We start from the raw sequence: 19418 nt of genomic DNA, 5'->3' as shown, positions 1-19418 counted from the left end.
AAGTGATGGTCCGGCCTCACACTCCCTGTACACATTACTGATGCCTGCACCGGCGATGCTTGTCATTGCTGCCAGAATGTAGTGGGCAGGCGTCACAGATTTCCATCATTCTCTCTGTGTGCTCTCAGCACCTTTAAGGTGGGGCTAGCCCCTATCTCATTAGCATCTGTGACTAGTGATGCTGTGCTCCTGAGGAGCTCATGAACTGAAGGCGGATAAAAGATCAGATCAAGAAAAGATCAAGTTTCATGGCTGCGTCTCAATGATATGACTCTGCTCAAAGAGCGCAAGTGAGCTGCCCTCAGCCAGACAGGAGTCAGACATTTTCAGAGGCTACATGAAGATCAATGGAGTATCCTCACTGCATGTCGTCATCATCCTCCTGCAATCAAGGAACTAGTCGGACCTCTACTGCGTCTCCATGACAGGAATATTATCAGTGTGTATGGGTATGGATATGTGTGTTGCTATAAGCCAGACTGGTGTCAAACATTCATAGGTGCGACGTAAGGATCTATGTGGTCACCTCATTGCATGTCGTCATCATCCTCCAAAAATCTAGCAGTTATGAGGGCCATCTGAGTGCACTTGCCTTGTCTGGCCAGTGCAAGGGCCTCATCCCAGTCATTGTTGCCTACTAGGACCTTCTCACTTGCATTCCCATCGGTGTCCTCCTCATCAGAGAAGACCTCCAGCTCCTCCTCAGCCAGCTCCTCTCCCCATTGCAATGTCAGGTTGTAAAGGCCAGAGCAGACGATGATGATGCGTGACACCCTCTGTGGATTATATTGCAGGGCTCCACTAGACTGGTCCAGACACCAGAAAAACTTCTTCAGCATTCCAATGGTTTGCTCCACTAAGTTGCAAGTTGGAGCATGAGCCTCATGGAGCCCTGAAAGGATCCACTGGCATAGAAATTGAGCGCCATGGTCATTTCACATCCATTGGCAGTGGATGCCCTCCATGTCCCCATGGTACCAAATCCTGCAGCAGGTGCCAGATGTGACCGATCAGTCTACTGGACATGCACGGTTTTCGGCATCTGCAGGAATGAAAGGCGATGTCGATAGACCTTGGGTCTAGCTAGGTGCCGACCAACGCCAGCTTGCATTGGCTCATCAATGGCTTGCACGAGTGCCCCAGCCACCCCTTCATCAAGAGGGTGCTGCTACTCCCTATGCACAGGCGGGAGCCTCAGTCGCTCTGGTTTCAGTCATCTCTGCTCTCTGTATGCCATGAGGCATACAACAAGTTCACCAGGCTCCATGATCCTGATGCATCCTCTTGCAGGATGAAAGAGAGATGTGTGGGTTAGCATGGGTGTACTAAGAACCTGTCTTGGTTAAGTCTTAATGCATTCTGGAGTGCACTGGCCACCACTTGGATGGCCAGAGTTTAGCACGCTGCATGGCTGCCAGAAAGCCCACACACCTCTGCCCCACTCCACCTGACCGATTGGCTGCAGCTTTGCCCATTGGACTGCATGCTGTGCTCTCAGCTCAGGCACAGGCATTCTAACCCACACTGCAAGGCTGCGCTGTTAGCTTGAACCATGGGCAAGACTAGTCCAAACCGGGATGGGAACATTGCAAGGAGCTGTGAACACCTCCACCAGTGACTGCTCCACAGCCAGCTTTAGGAAGGAGATTGTACAACATGCTCAGTCATCTAACAGTTCTGCAGTCCACTCAAACATTCATTACTTTGCAGTCTGTGCCCAAGGGGTGAAAAGCTCTGGAGTACCTGGTGGCACTTTGATTCCTCTGCGATGCTCGAGTGGGCAGAGAAACAAGAGGCCCGACTCCAATCATATCAATATGGTTATACCTGAACTGTCTCAGGTGCAGAGGAATAGTCACTTTCTACAAGGTTTCCCTAATGCATGGCCGCTTCCCTCGCCTCCCCCCCTCACCGCACATGCTTGTGTGCTACCTCCAACCGTAGGACAGCCGTTTCCCCCTCTCCAATGCACCTCAACCACAGGGCAGCCCTTGCCACCCCGCAATGTGCCTCAACCTTGAAATCCAATAGGCGACCTGGGTGAGTGCTCCGCTACGTTACTGTGTACTCACCTCCGAGTTCCCCTCAAAGTGCAGACCACCAAGTGCACGCCATTCATATGCTGTTGTAAACACATCAGCGTGCAATCACGCCAACGGGGGCAGACGATCCAGCGGGGGGGGGATGATTCCAGTGGGTTGGGCTTATAACGATATGCAGATGTATTAAAATGAGGTTTCTAACGGGATGGTGGGAAGCAGGGCCTGCAATCAGCGGGCAGAGCAGATGATCGCAGACTGGTTTCATGACGTTGTGAAACCGAATTTTGGCCTTCTCACCACATTGTCCACTCATACCACCGAACATGCCTGGTACCAGTGGGCACGGACGATTCCATCCAACGTTTCTTTAAGGACAGGCCTGTGCCTTAGGCATTGAAGGGGAAAGTGGATGCAAAACTGTGCCAGTTAGAAAGACTGTGCATCGTCCAACCAGTCCAGTTCTCAGAATGGGCAGCATCCATAGTTCCAAGGGTTAAGCCTGACCAAACCACATGCATTTGTGGGAATTATAAATTGACCGTAAATAAGGCAGCAAAACTAAACAAGTAGCCCATTCCAATAACAGGCGACTTATATGCAGAGCTGGCTGGAGGCAATTCCTATTCAAAATTGGATATGAATCATGCCTACCAACAGTTAGAACTGGATAGCACTTCAGGAGACTATGTGACTATTAGCACACCAAGGGTCTTTATCAGTACACTCACCTACCCTTAGAATGTCATCTGTATGCACCATCTTCCAGAGAACAATGGAGAGAGTCTGTTGCAAGGACTTTCCAAAGGGGTCGTATGCCTAGATATTCTAATCACAGGGTCAACCGAGACCGAGCACTTGGCCAACCTGGAGGAGGTGCTAAGAAGGTTCATGGAAACCAGTGCACAGTACAAGTAAGAAAAATGCACGTCAAGTGCCAGCAGTCGCTTACCTGGGTCATAGGGGAGACGCCACGGGTTTGCATCCGGTAGAAGAGAAAGTTCAGGCAATAAAATATGCACCCTCACCATCCAATGTAACCAAACTCAAGTCATTCCTGGGTATGATTAACTACTGTAGCCGCTTCTTGTCTAACTTATCAACTGTGTTGGCACCATTACACTTGTTGTGAAAAAAATAATCACTGTTGGTCATGGAATTCACAACAGGAAGAAGCTTTTGTGAAAGTAAAGAAACTATTGCATTCATTGTGTTTATTGGTACACTATGACACATCGAAATAATTGATATTAACATATGATGCCTCTCCTTATGGTGTAGGAACCATGTTATCACAGAGTGGAAAATGGATCAGTAAGGCCCACTGGCTATGTCTCAAGGGCACTATCCACAGCCAAGGAGGGTTATTCCCAGCTAGAAAAGGAAGGTTTTTCGGTGATAGTTGGAGCGAAGAAATTCCACCAGTACCTACATGGGCTACATTTCACTGTTGTGTTGGACCATAAGTCATTAATGCATTTATTCAGTGAGGGTAAAGCCATTCTGGCAATAGCATCAGCAAGAATACAACATTGGGCTCTGATATTATCTGTGTCTGAGTATACTTTTATCTACCATCCTGCTTACACATTGCAAATGCGGACACACTCAGCCGTCTCCTGTTACCAGATAGCATTGTACACGCTCATGTTCCACAAGCAGTTGTGCTATTGCTGAACTTCTTGGATTCTTCACCTATGTGCACAAAGTAAATTAGAAATTGGACTAACAGAGATCCAATATTGTCGAACATCAGAGACTTTGTTGTGCAAGGAAGGTCAAATTCGCCTGTATCTGAAGATTTGAGAGCACTCTATGCCAGAAAGACAGAGTTAAGCTGTCAAAATAGAACTTTGTTATGGGGATCAAGAGTTGTCATCCCATCACAAGGTAGAGAACCACTCTTGACAGTGTGCATCCAGGCATACCAAAGATGAAATGGCTTGCACAGAGCTATGTCTAGTGGTCAGGCATTGACAGTGACATTGAAAACAAGGTCAAGCACTGTCTCCACTGTCAACAACAACAGAAGTTGCCTGTTCAGCTCCCTTGCCTCCATGGGGGTGGCCTGGTCAACCTTGAGTTAGACTACACATTGATTATGGAGAACTATTCTTAGGTACCATGTTTTTGTTGATTGTAGATGCACATTAAATGGATGGATGTATATGAACTCAGATCACCACCATCGAGCGCAACTATTGAGAGCTGCGTCACTGTTTCAGCATGCATAGCCTACCTGAAATTGTTTTTTTCTGATAAAGGTATAGCCTTTACCAGCACAGAGTTTCAGAAATTCATGAATCTGAATGGAATGAGACATCTTAAAACAGACCCTTACCATTCTTCATCAAAGGGTATAGCCAAAAGAACTAAACAAACTTTCAAGTTTGGTATGAAGAAGTTACTCTAGAATATTCTAGAAGGGTACTCTAGAATCTCAACTTACCCGCTTTCTTCTCAGTTATCATACAACAACACATTTAACTATGGGTTCAACACCTTCTGAATTATTGATGCAACGCCACCTATGTACACAGTTGAGCCTGTGTTTCCAAATTTAGAGGGGAAAGTAGAGTAGAATCGGAATAATCAAAAATTGAATCACGACATAAACGGCAAAGCTCGTACCGTGTAGGTGACACCGAATCTGTGCAGAATTTCAAAAGTGAACCTCATTGGGTTCCTGGAACCATTGTCTCAGAAACTGGTCCATTATCTTTCCAAGTACAAGTGGAAGATAGAATCGTCCTCCATGCCTCAGGGAGATTAGTTTAAATTCTAAAACATTTAATAAAGGAAAACAAAATTAAGGACATGTCCTCTCATGTGAAACTGTCACATGAGCTAGGACACGTTCATTAACTTTTTCAAAAAGCTTTATTTAATTAATAAACCCTTCATTAAACCTCAGCCTGCCCGTGAATGAGGTTTCATGAAAAATATGAAGACCCCCGGGCTCTTTGCCTGCCTGCCAACCTTAAGGTTGGATGGGCAGCATTCTTAAATACTTTAATTACTTTCTTATTGGCCTTAATAGGCCCTTGACAGTTCGGCAGCAGCGTTCCCGCAGAACTGACAATCTAAATGACTTGCGGTGATGTCGGGAGTCATTTTATGCGTCGGCGAGCGGGCTGCACCCCCACTCGCCAACCAGAAAATTCTTCCCTATCTATTTCTTGTTGAAACCTGTCCACTCCATTGAGTCATTACAAGGTGTATGTAAAAATAGTTCTCAGGATGTGAATATCACTGACAAGGCTGGCATTTACTGTGCACCCCTTGTTGACCTTGAGGAGGTAGTGATGAGTCTTCTGCTTGAACCACTGCAATCAGTGTGATGAAGTTACTCCTAAAATCCAATGCAGAGGGAGGTCCAGGGTTTTGGGGTGGAATTTTATGGCCCCATCATATTGGGGGTGAGGCCGTAAAACTTGGCGAGCCATTCGAAAGTCCATTGATTTTGGCAGGACCACAAAATCCCACCGGTGTAAAATTCTACCCTTGATCAACAACCAAAGAGTCAGTAAAACTTTGGATCATTTTGTTGTAATGATGCCCTGTATAAATGCGATGATGCTTTCATTTTATTTTCTTTATTCTTTCTTGTGATGTGGGCACTTCTGGACAGGCCAGCATTTGCTGCCTGTCTCTAATTGCCCTTGAACTGAGTGGCTTGCAGGGCCATTTCATGGGGCAGTTAAGAGTCAATCACATTGCTGTGGATCTGGAGACCTGTGTATGCCAGACCAGGTAAGGATTTCCATCCCTAAAGGACATTAGTGAACCAGATGAGATTTTAGGCAATTGATGATCATTTCATGGTCCATCTCTCAATTCCAGACTGCATTAATTGAATTTAAATTCCACAGGCTGCCATGGTGGGGTTTGAACCTGTGTCCCAAAGGGACTGGCCAGGCCTCTGAACTAGTCCAGTGACCTAACCACAATGCCACCATCTCCCCATCCCCCATTTCATGCAGAACCAGAGATAAGTAGAGATGCAGAAACATAAAAGGGGCCAATACAAAATGTTGAGTCTGGTTAGATCAGAATTGGAGTGCTGTATAGAGATTTGGGCACATCATTACGTAAAGAATATTGGAGCTATAAAGAAAGGGCAGCCATAGATTCAACAGAATGATTTCAAGGTTAAGCAAATCTCATCATGATGAGAGTCTTGAAAAAATGATATATATTCATTAGAGCAAAAAAGGTTACAGGAAAATTGAACAGAAGAGTTTTAAAATTATTAAAATTTGAGAGGATAAATGGTGAAAACTATTTCTACTGGTTGGTGAATTAGTAATAAGGGATCGTCAATTTAGAATTAATGCTAAAAGCATGTAGAATTAAGTAGGAGGTGGTTTCATGCAAAAGGCTATTAGAAAATGGATGCATTGTTATAAGTGGCTATTGAAGTAAAGTGAATCACGATATTTAAGGGAGAATTAAATGGACACTTGAAGAAAAAATATTCAAGCATAAGGGTAAGAGAAGTGGGATTACATTAAATAGCTGCAATGTGATACAGGCACAATGGGCCAATTGGCCTCCTTTTGTGTTGCAATATCTATAATTCCATATAGATAGATATTTACTACATAATTTTTCTATTAAGACAACAGCCCTTTAAAACTTCATTATGGCATTCAAATACACACAGCGAACACAAGGGAATCTTTGCCCTTAAAGCATGGATGTGAACAGGCATACAATGCATATGTATGATTTTTTTGTTCCACAAAATTATCCTTGGAAATTCCTAGGAGGTGCTGGCCTCTGCACCGAATCTCCTGATAAATTCTCCCAATGCACAAACTCTGTGTCAGGAGCACAAGCTTGAATGTTTCCGCTCTAAGCCCAAACAGCAATCTATACTGCACGTATACGAACTCCTCCTTTATCTTATAGCCTCTGCCAATTTAGTACCAATCTCTAATTAGTTTTATCCTGTTTTATTCATTTTTTTTGTTCCTGGGACCTCTTCCTGGTTTCTCTTCCAGCTCCCACACCGATACATCTGGTGTTCCCCAAGTATCTGTGCTTACACCCTTCCTATTTCTCATCTACATGGTATCCCTCGGCAGCATCATCCTAAACACACTATCAGTTTCCACATTTAAGCTGACGACACCTAGCTCTACCTCAACACCATTCCTCTGGATCTTTCCACTGTCTCTAAATTGTCAAACTGCTTGTCTAACATCCAGTTCAGCGTGAGCAGGAATTTCCTCCAATTAATGCTGGGAAGACTGAAGCCCTTGTTTTTTTTTATGTCCCTGCTCCAAACTTGGTCCTCTAACCACTCACTTCATCCTTCTCTCTGACAACTGTCTGAGGCTGTCTTCAACTTGCAACTTTGGTGTTAAGTTTGGCCCCGAGATGAGCTGCTAAGCACATATTCGTGCCATCGCAAAGACCTTCTATTTCCACTGAAATAACATAACCGACTGTGCTCCTGCCCCAGCTCATCTGCTGCTGAATTACTCGTCCATGCCATTGTTACCTCTGGATTTGACTATTCAAATGTACCCCTGGCCAATCTCCATAAACATGAGGTAATCCAAAACAGAGTTCATGTTCAAGTTAATGACCTTCCATCAGAATTCTAAAGGTCATTGACCTGAACATTAACTTCTATTTATCTCTGCACAGATGCTGCCAGACCTGCTGAGTACTTAGCAATTTCCATTTTTATTCCTGAAAAGCTACCTATGTGACAAAAGCTTTTGATCATCTGCCCTAACCTACATGGCTCCATGTCAACTTTTTTTTTGATTCAGTCATGTGACAAGCCTTGGGGCATTTTATGATGTTAAGAGCTTTACATAAATATAAGCTGTTGTTGTTGATGGGATGTGGGTGTCGCTGGCTAGTCCAGCATTTACTGCCCATCCCTAATTACTCGAGAAGGTGTGGTGAGCCACCTTCTTGAACCGCTACAGTCCGTGCAGTATAGGTACATCCACTGTGCTGTTAGGGATGGAGTTCCAGGAATTTAACCCAGGTATGTGATATATTCTCAAGGCAAGATGATGCGTGACTTGGAGGGGAGTTTGTCAGGTTCTAATGTGCCTGATGCCCTTTTGTGCTGCAGACTCACAGAAACTGGAAACTGATTTGACATTAAACCCACTTCACATCATTAAGTGAAGCTTTTCATGGCATTAGTCTAGACTGGAGTAAAAGTAAGGTCCTAGAAATGTACTCAAAATATAGAAGGTCAGTTTTACAGTGGTTTTGACACTTTATATCATGCTTTTTTAACCTTAAATATGCAACTATATCACTAATGTATTAGGACAGAAAATATCAAATGGTAATTGTTTAAAAAATACCCATGCAAATTGTGCTCCCCCACCACCTCCAAACAAGGAAATTGGTGTTGCTCTATCCACTCTGCAACAGAACCATATAGACCAAGGTCACAAGTGAATTCACTTACTCTGGCAAGTAGGGTAGTTACAGCTTTAACAGTACTAGATTAAGGAGAGGTGGAGTTAGAAAGAACTCCTGTTCATGAGCACTATATTGGTTCCCAGCTGGAAAACTTGAGTATGGACAGAATAGCCTGTCAGCACCTACCATCTTGACTTATTTACTGGTTGGATGGGAACTGGACAGACAGCTGGAGCATGCAGAACCACACCACAGCAGGATTCAGTGCCTTCAGGAAAGGAAGTGGGGCAGGAGTGGAGGAGTTGACGGAAGTGGCAGAGGTTGATCCTTTGATCATCCGCCTATTCCAGCATGATGTCAACAGTTAAACCCCCTCCCTCCCCCCACCGTCAGCATTCCATAGGGACTGTTCCCTCCAGGACACTCTGGTCCATTCCGCAATCACTCCCAACAACTCACCTCCTTCCCACGGCACCTTCCCATGCAGTCGCAGAAGGTATAACACCTACCCCTTTACCTCCTCCTTCCTCACCATCCAAGGGCCCAAACACTCCTTTCAGGTGAAGCAGTGACTCCTTCAATTTGGTCTACAGCATTCGCAGCTCCCAACGCGGTCTCCTCTGGGGAGACCAAACACAGACTGGGTGACCGCTTTGCAGAACACTTGTGGAACACCTTCAGTCTGTCCACAAGCATGACCCAGACCTTCTTGTCGCTTGCCAGTTCAACACACCATCCTGCTCTCATGCCCACATGTCCATCCTTGGCCTGCTGCAATGTTCCTGTGAAGCCCAATGCAAACTGGAGGAACAGCACCTCATCTTCAGATTAGGCACTTTACAGGCTTCCGGACTTAACATTGAGTTCAACAACTTCAGACCATAACTCTCTCCTCCATCTTCACTACTTTTTAAATCCCCTTTTTAAATTTTTTTTTTATTTTAGATCCACTTATTTTCATTTTTATTCATTTATTCATTGTTTTATCCCCTTTTTCTTCATTTTCCATCCTTTTTCCTCAACCACCGCCCCTCCCCCTCCCAAAAAGGGCCATCTGCTACTTGTTCTATGTTTTCTTTCACAGAATGCTTACTCTTGTTCTGCTGTTAACACATTGTGCTTTTGTAGCTCTATGCCATTGTCATAACCTCCTTTAGCCCTTACCACTACAATTAACGCTCACTTTGTCTTTTTGTCCATAATATATTTGACAATCTCTCCCTAGCCCCCACCGCTGGCCTTCTTTCGAGCTTCACCTACTCCACCCCCTTAAGCAATATAAATTTCATCACATTTCTACTTCTCTTTAGCTCTGAAGGGTCATACAGGCTCAAAATGTTAACTCTGTTTCTCTCTCCACAGATGCTGTCAGACCTGTTGACTTTATCCAGCATTTTTTGTTTTTATTTCATTTGACAAACCTGTTTTTTTTTACCTTTGCCAAATGCTTTCAAATAGACTGATCTTGTGAAACAGTGTTACAGCTCCTCAACAATTAAGGTACAACACAGATCAGGCCCTTCAAACACCTCATCACTGACATTGATTTTATTTCTGATCAAAAATATAATAAAATGAGTGGCAAACCCTACATATTTTACAAAGTTGTCAGTTAGTGGCAGCATTCCCAGACACTGAGAAAGATTTGCTTCTACAGTAAATTCTAGACATGATTCAATTGACAGGTTAGCTCCAACAGTTAGTAAAGGATTAGCCGTCTTTGATGTGGGGTTATGAATACAAATGTTTTTTAATAATGGATTAAGCACTTGAGGGGATTTAAATGTATTGAATGGGCTTTTATGAGTTGAGTTTTTTTCGTAAATGTTGTGAAATCTATAATAGATACTTCAAACTTTATTTTATTTCATCTCAGTGTGGCTCCTGTGGCTGCCCATGGTGATTCTGATATTGGGTAAGGGGTATGGGTTGGCATGAGTTGGCATTAAGCTGGCACACGGGCTGCAAGGGGCCCTGGGGTTGAGTGGGAAGCATGGGCTGGCATGGAGGGTATGAGGGTTTGTTAGGGTGGATGGAGGGGTGTGGGTTGGCATGTATAGAACATGGAGAGTGGGTGGGGGTAAGGGGATGTGAGGGGTGAGGGCTAGATGTGCTAATATTTAACAACACAACTAGGATAAAATCCCAGAGAGTTGAGGCATGCCTTTTAACCTGCCTGCATGGCTGCCTCTAATCTGCATCTGGGGACAATGGGACCACCTTCCCAGAACAACTACCTGGCCATTCAGGGCACTTTTCCCCAAGGCAAGTGACAGGCCAGAAAATTTCCCAGCTCTGTGCATGTGCCTTGGGAGCAAAAATCTGTCTCTGGAAGCACAGGAACGTACCAATAGGATAAGACCACGTTCACCTCTTGTTAAATAATCTCAAAATATATTTTCTCATCTTTCATTTTCTCTGAATTCCCCTACATTTTATCAGCCTCTTCATAAGTCTATGCATATGAAATTTATCTGTTATAGGTTGGGTTTCATAATATTAGCAGTTGTATTTATGTGATTTTAAAGTCTTGAAGGATACTAAGAGATACAGTAGTTGTTTGATTCAAGTAGTTTAAAATGCTGCTGTATGGGAAGCTTTAATAAAATCAGAGAACTGTCAGCACAAGCGGAGACAATTTGGTCCATCGTGCCTTTACTGGTATTGCTTTACTAGTGGAACAAACCATATTAATTTAACTTTCCACTTTTTAAGAACAGAAGAACCTAAGAAATAGAAGCAGGAGTACACCATAAGGCTTCTCGAGCTGTACCCTTAAACATTTTACTTCAAGTGTTTACCTATTTCCTGAAGTAGTGTTTGATTCTGTTTTATTTGATGCATATATTTGTCAACTTGGTGCAGAATACAGTTAACACTGATTACTCCGGTATCTGAGTAAATTTCTTTCATCTTACTCCACCCTGTCCAATGATCCATCTTGCCTGGCATGAGGGTGGGGTTGGCTGCCCCCCAGAGTTTGAGGCTGTAAAACAAGGAACTTCTACAACGTACAAGCTTTTCAAACATGTGAATCCAGATTTTGCTGTAACAGGACATGCAATAGCATTTGCCATCAGTTAGACTTGCCCTTACAGATAGATTTTTGAAATTTGTGTTGCAATTTTCTGAAAGTGAGAGCTGATAATGGTACCATGAGGAAAACCATGCATCTAGGATCTGAGTAAACAGGGCAAATAACTGTATATCTCCTTAATCAATCAGATTGAAGAATTGTGTAATTAACAGCACAAGGGCTCAGAAGGAAATATAAATTAAAGACAGGGAATTCATTGTCAAATCTGGATGAAAACATAAATAAAGAGAAGGAAAGAAAGATCAATTAAAGGAAAGAGGAGAGAGAAAAGAGAAACGGAAGAGGGAAGTGGGGAAAGAAGTTTAAATTTTAAACTTTTAAACTGTTTAAATCTCCCACAATTAAAACCTGAAGAAATTGTAATCTTTAATTTTCAGTGTCAGTGTCAGGGGATTGACTGGCAATATTTAACATTTGCATGTTGTTAAAAGGATTGTTGCAGTTGTATTGACGAAACATATTGACCCAGATCTTGCAGTCAGCAGCAAAGTGGAGGCGTATACTGCTGACTATTAAAAACTATGTCCCTGGTTTTTCATTGGTTGCAGTGGGAACTCGCTCTCCCCATTGCAACCTGGATCCAAAGGTGATGTGATTTGGGGTGGTTGGGGGCGGAGGCGCGGTTGGGGGGAGTGTGGGGATGCACAATTCCTGGTGAAGCCACACCCACTTCACCATCATGAGAGATCTGCCTTCTGCTCAGTGACCAAGCAAGTGCTTTTAATGATAGACCAAATAAAAAATTGACAACTTTTAATTGCAGCTCTCCATCCCAGCAACACTGGCTACCACCCCAGCACTCCCAGGCTCTGATCTGCCATGAACCCTGGAACCACCTCCCCCCATCCCCAAACCCTCAGCACCTTTGACTCTTCTCCGACATCAGTGGGACAGAGGAGCCAGGGTGGACAGGAGCTAGGGGTGTATGTGTAATGAGGGGTGGAGGGGGCAGAAATTAGGGTACCGAGGGGCAAGCCAAGCTTGGGGGTACAGGGAGTGGCGTGGAGCGGAGGCAGAGGTGACAGGGTGGGGTAATGGAGATGCTGGAGTGTTTGCATCCTTCTGTTGATTTAAAGGGATCACAGGCAGCAAGTTTCAGGTCATTACAAATCATTGTGTGAAAAAATTCTTCCTCATTTCCCTCTGCATCTCTTGTCCAAAGACCTTGAATCTGTGACCCCCTAGTCCTTGTATAATCAGCAAATGGGAACAGCTTTTCTTTGTCAACTTATCTGAACCTGTCATAAACTTGTAAAGCTCTATCAAATCCCCCTCAATCTCCTTTGCTCCAAGAAGAACAATCCCATCTTCTCCAACATAACCTGTGTTGCTGAAATCCCTCATCCCTGGGACCATTTTGGAAAATCTCCTCTGTACCCTCTGAAGAACCCTCACTCACATCCTTCCTCAAGTGTGGTGACCAGAACTAGGTGGAACGCTGTAGTTGTGGCCTGACCAGAGCTCTAAAGGTTCAGCATAACTTCCCTGATTTCATACCTCTATTTCTGAAACCAAAGATCCTCTATGCTATGCTAGTTATTCTCTCAATATGAACCAGCGCCTTCAAAGATCTATGCACATGAACTCCTTGGTCCTTTTATCCCTGCACACCCCTTACAACTGTGCCATTGAATCTAAATTATCTCCTTCTATCCCTTCTGCTAAAATACATCACCTCATAATTCTCTGTATTAAATTCCATTGTCACGAGTCTGCCCATTCTGCTAGCCTATCTATGTCCTGTTGCAGTTGATTTATATCAAACTCAGTGTTTACTACACCGCCAAGTTTGCTATCACAGACAAATTTTGAAATTTTATTCTTTATTCCAATGGCCAATATATATATGATTAAAAAAACAGATCCCAACATTGACATTTGGGAATGTCTGTCATCCGCCAGTCTGAGAAACATCCATTTACCATGATTCGTTGTTTTCTGCCATTCAGCATTTTTGCTTTATTCAAGCTGTCACTGACCCCCTTATTCCATGAGCCTCAATGTTGTAAACCAGCCTTTTACGTAGTCCTTTGCCAAAAGTGTTCTTAAGATCCGTATACACAACATCCATTACATTGTCTCATCAACCTTCTCTGTTACTACATCAAAAAGTTCAATTAGATTAGTCCAGCTCAATCTGCCTTTTACAAATCTATGCTGGATCTCCTTAATTAATTCAAACCTCAAAGGGCCTGTTGATTTTTTTTCCCTGATTATGGTTTCTAAAACCTTACCCACTGATGTTAAACTGGCTGGCCAAGAGTTACTAGAAATGTCCTTATGCCCTTTCTTGCCTCTGTGTTTGATTAAGTTCCTCCAAAGCTCATCACCCTGTTCTTAGCAACATAGAAAATAAGAGCAGGAGTGGGTCACTCGGCCCATTGAGCCTGCTCCACCATTCAGGAAGATCATGATTGATACTCTAATTCAACGCCATACTCCCACGCTCTCCAGGTAGTACTTGACATCTTTAGAGTCTAGAAATCTACTTTTTCTTCTTAAATATATTCAGTGACTTGGTCTCCACAGCCTTTTGTAGTAGAGAATTCCACAGGTTCACTACTCTCTGAGTGAAGAAGCTTCTCCTCAACTCAGTCCTGAATGGCCTACTCCATATCCTGAGACTGTGAATCCCTTGTTCTAGACCCTCCCCAGCCAGAGGGAACATCATCCTTGCATCCACTCTGTCCAGCCCAATCAAAATTTTATAGGTTTCAATGAGATCCCTTCTCATTCTTCTAAACTACAGTGAATACAGGCCTAGTCGGCCCAATCTCTCCTCACACGACAATCTCTACGTCTGCCGGCTAATGAGTGGACTATAAAACCCTGACGACCATTACGTATAACTTAAAACTCACTGAGCTCATCTCCCCAGAGGTACGGGTATTGTAACTTGAAGGCCATTGATTCTGCAGCTTGTGAATGTTTCCCCCAAGAGTGGGAGATGATGATGGAATTGATTCAGAAGAATGGGAAGGTTTCTTCACACAAAACACAAGAATTACATTGACCTTGATGAAATTAAACACTCTCAAACATCTGGCACCTTCCTGTATCTGAGGAAGACTGGAAGATGATGGCAAGCCCTTCCACTATCTCCACCCCCAGTTCCTTCAACAACCTGGGATGCAATTCCAGGCAACTTAACAATGCCAAGTATATAGCCAACCTTTCCAGTACATCCTGCCCATCAATTTTCATACCATCATTACCTCAGCCATCTCCGTTTCTACCAATATTTTATCAGCATCTTTTAGTAAACACCAATACATAATATTCATTAAGTATTCTAGCCTTAGCCTGTTCCTCTAAGTATATATCACACTTTTTGTCCCTATTAGAACCCACCGCACCTTTTACTATCCATTTACTATTTACATGCTTGAAGATGATTTTTGGATTATCTTTATGTTAACTGCCATTCTTTTATATATTCTTTCCTTGTTGTCTTATTTTCCTATTCACTTCCCCTCCCAACCAATTGTTTTTGTCTTGATTCTCATTTGAAGAATTCACCTGACATGCAGCATATCCCCTCTCTTTTTTTGTTTCACCATTTTCTCTATGTCCCTCATCATTCAAGGACCCTTGTCTTTGGTGCCCTTACCTTTTGCCCTTTTTGGAATGCACCTAGCCTGTATCTGAAACATCTCCTTAAAGATCACCCATTGTTTGGCGGCAGATTTTCCTGACAATCTTTGGTTCCATTTCACCCTGACGAGGTCCTCTCTCATCCCAGTGAAGTTGGCCCTCTTCCAACTTAGAAGTTCTATTTTAGGTTGCTCCTTGCTCTTCTCCATTAATAATATAAACCTTATGATACAATGTCTATTGGAATTTATCCATGCAGCTGTTCTTTCCCTGAAGTTTCTGTGCCATTTGCACGTGAATACCTTACAGTATCATTAGTCTTGCCAATATTTTGACAGAAAATTCAAGGCCATTGTCTGCAATCAAAATTGCCTTTGCGAAAGATAAATACATATTGTATCTATAACTTTAATAAGGATGAGCACTGTTGAAACAGAATATTGCTGACACTCATAACAGTGGTGCTTATTGTATTAAAAGATAGCTGGACATTATCACTGTCAAAATTGATTTTCTAGAAAAAATGAAAAAGTTTGGGTGTGCATGGCAGTAGATCATCTATCATTCCGATTAGGAAACATGAAAACACTGTTCTTTCAATTCTTTGCATGTAAACTCCAAATCCTTCTGAGACTAATGGATGAAAATTCCTCTGCCTAATAGTTCTAAGGATTCTGCATGAACAGACACATTCGGACAGACTTCACTCAGCTAATAGTGAGTGTGGATTCAAAGAACAAATTGAAAATCTTACCCAGGGTTGCCCTCGGGATGGAAAATGAATAAAACCAAATAGACCTAGTAGAGAGATGCTGCTTGGACAGTGGAAGCAGCTTTGCTCAGTATCTGGCAGATGATATATATGACCTAAAAGTTCTTGATATTTACACAAAGTAGAAAAACGTTCCCACTTCTCTACATAATTTTTAAAAAATATTTAAAATGCCCTTAAAAATCACCTAGATCTGAGCAATATTTTCATATACAACTGAAGAATGAAAAACCTGTTCAGCAGTCAATTCCACGGAATTAGATTACGATTCCTTAGCTTTGTACCACATATAAAGTGCATATGTTGAAAATGCTTGTCATTGGTTTTACTGCCAGAAGTATATTTTGCTGCATCACAGGAAAGAAAAATTATGCCCATTACATTTCAATCATTCCTGCTCATAATCGTCCATATTAAGCCCTTAGGGACTCTATTTTTCACTGTACTATAATTTTAGAGAAAAAATACACATGAATATAAGGAGGTTTAATTCTGGTAGAAAGCGTTAATGGATTAACTCTCCATGTTTAGTTTGGTTCAAAGGAAACTGGTCATCCAAAAATGAATTAGTGAGTGTTAGTGAAAAGTGCAACACCAGAGCTGGTTTTTTACCTAATGTGACCAGTTAAAATTATTATTGATATGTTTGTGCATGTAAATATTTTACTTCATGTCAGGCAAGTCTTCAGCAAGCATAACAAATGCAACAATGTTGACCTAATACCACTTCAGTGACTGAAGTATATCTGTGAAGGAATTGACTCAGTTTATGAAAGAGTTAAAAATTTTAACTCAAATAAAATACGGCTAAAGATTTCTGCAAGAAATACATAAACAGTATTTTCATAGACACAGTGTCTGTATAGTTCGTGGAAATGAGTCCACAACCACAGAATAAGTCATTTGGACATGGGGGAGCAGCAGTGTACAAGGAAACTTAATTCACCCAGGAGGCTGTGAGGAGTTCCATCTAGCCAGTGGAAACCGTGTATATCTGCAATGCACCATCAGTAGCAATGAAGGCCATCACTGTTCTTATATAAAAAGACAAATTACTCTCACAACACCTACAGAGCACATGATATTTGGTTTTTAGGCAACTTGAGCATTCTTTTCTGCACAAAATCACCAATTACACAATGTAGCAATAGTGAATTAATTTTATTTAATTACGCAATGATGATGGTGTACGTGTTTAAAGCATTTTGTTGGTTTATTTGTCTCTTGTATTTCATAAACTTCTCCAAGTTGATGGAGTAGCTCTATTTGATGATAATGACTAAAATCTCTACATGTTTCTTACTTCCAATAAACTGTTGCCAATTGTGCAGGAGTACATCATAACACAGACACCTGCTGACCTGAGAGTAACTGACCACTTGCATACAATGCTGAAGGGTATCGTCTTCCAATTCCCGTTGATTAGTCTGAACATAAATAAACGAATACCTAGGAGGTACCCTCTTTATAGTTATCTGTAACTATTGTCTAAGCAAATCAAACTCAGCTATGATTATATCTTGAAGAATGGAGTCCAAAACTGGAACACTGATGATAGCTGTTCCTATTTTGCCTATGGTCTAAATAATTCAATGGCATCTGCAGAGGCCTGATGTTGTCAACTGTTCAACGGCATTTTGCAATGTGGAACGCCAGTGGTTGCAATATCACTGATATGGGACACATACTGCACATTTGGATGTTGAACTCACCTAACATACACATTTGAGGAGGTAAACACCTTCTGGTGTTAAAGTTTTTGTGTGAAAATGGTGTCCTTGTACACAAATTACAGAAAGTTAACATGCAGATACAGCGAGCAATGAGGAAAGTCTTCATTCTAAATGAATTGGAGTGTAAGAGTGAAGAAGTCTTACTGCAATGATATAAGACTTTGGTGAAGTTACACCTGGAGTACTGAATACAGGTTTGTTCTCCTTTCCGAAGGAAGCACATACTTGCATTCGGGGGAGTGCAACCAAGGTTCACCAGGCTGATTCTTGGGATGAGAAGATTGTCCTTTGAGGAATGATTGAATAGATTAGGCCCATAATTCCCTAGAGTTTAGAAGAATGAGACGGGAGCTCTTTATAACCTATAACATTTGCAAGGAGCTTGACAAGGTAGATGCTGGGAGGATGTTTCTCATTGCTGGGGAGTCTAGAACCAGGGTTCACAGTCTCAGAATAGGGAGTCAGCCATTTGGGACCAAGGTGAGGAGAAATTTCTTTCCTCAAAAGGTTGTGAGCATCTGAATTCTTAAAAGGGTACTGTGGATATTTAGTTGTTGAGCATATTCAAATCAGAGATTGAATGTTTTTGGATACCAGGAGAATGAACAGATATAGCGATAGTACGAAATGAGGCTGAGGTAGAAAATCTGCCAGGATCTTATTGAATGGTGGAGCAGATTTGAGGAGCCAAATGGCCTACACCTGCTCCTATATCTTATTGTGGTAATCTGAGGTGTAATACACGTTTAAAAGAATGTGAGCAGATTGACCACGTGATTGCATTACCCAGTTGTTGTGTAGCACGGGCAAGATCATTAATCAGTAATTTTAGTTTTAGAATGGGGTTTTGTTTTGAGGAGACACTTGTGTTAGTGTTCCGTTACTTATGTTAATAAACAGCATGTGTTTCATCTTACCTCAATGACCTCTTCATCTGCATCACCTTGATTACCAACTCACTCATTAGTAGATAGGCGTGCAAGCACGTTCGCTGAGCAAAGTGACCCAACAGAAGGAACATAACTGGCGATGAGGCAAAACATGACCAGTCGACAACACCAAAGAAAACCGCAGAAATTAAACAGAAGTAAATCAGTCGTACCTTACAGCCTTCATCATAGTTGTCACAGTTATCTCCCTCCAGTTTAGCCATACTGAACCATTTAATCAGACCACTGATAACTGGTCACATTACATTGAATGTCTTGCATTCTTCTTTTTGGCCAATGACATATCAAGGGAGGAGAAGAGGCGAGCGATCCTCTTATCGACGTGTGGTAGTAAAATATACAGCCTAATTCGTAGTCTAATGGCACCCAGTGCCCCAGTTTCCAAGAGCTCTGATCAGTTGGTAAATCTTGTGAAAAGCCAGTTTCAGCTGAAACCCTTGGTAACGATGCAACATTTTAAACTTAATTCGAGGTATTGCAACCCTGGAGAGACAGTCGCTTGTTACATAGCAGCTTAAAACAACTGACAGAGCATTGAGAGTTCGGGACGTCAGTTAACAACATGTTAAGAGACCAATTAGTATGAGGGGTTAATGAAAACGCCGTTAAGAAAAAGGTGTCAAAAACGAATTTAGACTTCAGCACGGTGCTGGAGTTGGAGCTCACAACGGAGAGCGCAGTCAGGGATTCAGAAGCACTCAAGGGCGCACCAAATGGCATTGTCCTTCATGTCGGGAAGGAAGCATTGGTTAGAAATGGTGCGGAAGCACAGGGCTCTGCATAAAGGCACAAAACAGCCACCATTAACAGACTAGCAAAAAGCAATGGTTT

General features: G+C 42.4%; 1 protein-coding gene across 1 annotated transcript in view; it reads right to left on the bottom strand.

The window, feature by feature from the left end:
* Nucleotides 1-19418, bottom strand: part of LOC121278286 (CUB and sushi domain-containing protein 1-like) — an 844854-nt gene that overhangs the window by 733826 nt on the left and 91610 nt on the right. The gene's annotated exons all lie outside the window — the stretch shown is intronic.

This window comes from Carcharodon carcharias, chromosome 5 (assembly GCF_017639515.1).
Source record: "Carcharodon carcharias isolate sCarCar2 chromosome 5, sCarCar2.pri, whole genome shotgun sequence".
Classification (NCBI taxonomy): domain Eukaryota; kingdom Metazoa; phylum Chordata; class Chondrichthyes; order Lamniformes; family Lamnidae; genus Carcharodon; species Carcharodon carcharias.
The sequence above is the reverse complement of the archived record's forward strand: the minus strand, read 5'-3'. Positions and strand labels throughout refer to the sequence as shown.